The following is a 351-nucleotide window of genomic DNA, read 5'->3' as shown; positions in this document are numbered from 1 at the left end:
TTTATTAATTCAAATAATTCAATATTTTTACTTAATTTGAATTTGATGGAAATTCAGGTGCAGTCAACTTTATGTGAAGATAATAGTTAAGAACGGTTAAATGATTTAATTAATTTGATTAAATTTCTATTTAATAGCTCTCATTTATTAACTTCATGAGAAGTTCCATGAAATTGATTGCACCTAAATTTCTACCTTTAAATTTATACCTTTTCGAACAAAAAAATTGTCTCGTATCAGAATTGGTAATATTATGGTATATGGCATTCATTTTTAGAAATTTTCTTTTCATTAAAATGAAATTAAAAAATATTTTCTAGACACTTATAATGGTTGATTCTACATTTTAAA

At 22.2% G+C, this 351-nt stretch overlaps 1 protein-coding gene across 1 annotated transcript in view; it reads left to right on the top strand.

Annotated features, from left to right (window-relative positions):
* LOC107639704 (ammonium transporter 2) overlaps nucleotides 1–351 on the top strand; it is a 17,859-nt gene that overhangs the window by 757 nt on the left and 16,751 nt on the right. The gene's annotated exons all lie outside the window — the stretch shown is intronic.

The sequence above is a fragment of the Arachis ipaensis genome, chromosome B04 (genome assembly GCF_000816755.2).
Source record: "Arachis ipaensis cultivar K30076 chromosome B04, Araip1.1, whole genome shotgun sequence".
NCBI classification, from domain to species: domain Eukaryota; kingdom Viridiplantae; phylum Streptophyta; class Magnoliopsida; order Fabales; family Fabaceae; genus Arachis; species Arachis ipaensis.
Note: the sequence above shows the minus strand (reverse complement) of the source record. Positions and strands in the feature narration are given on the sequence as shown.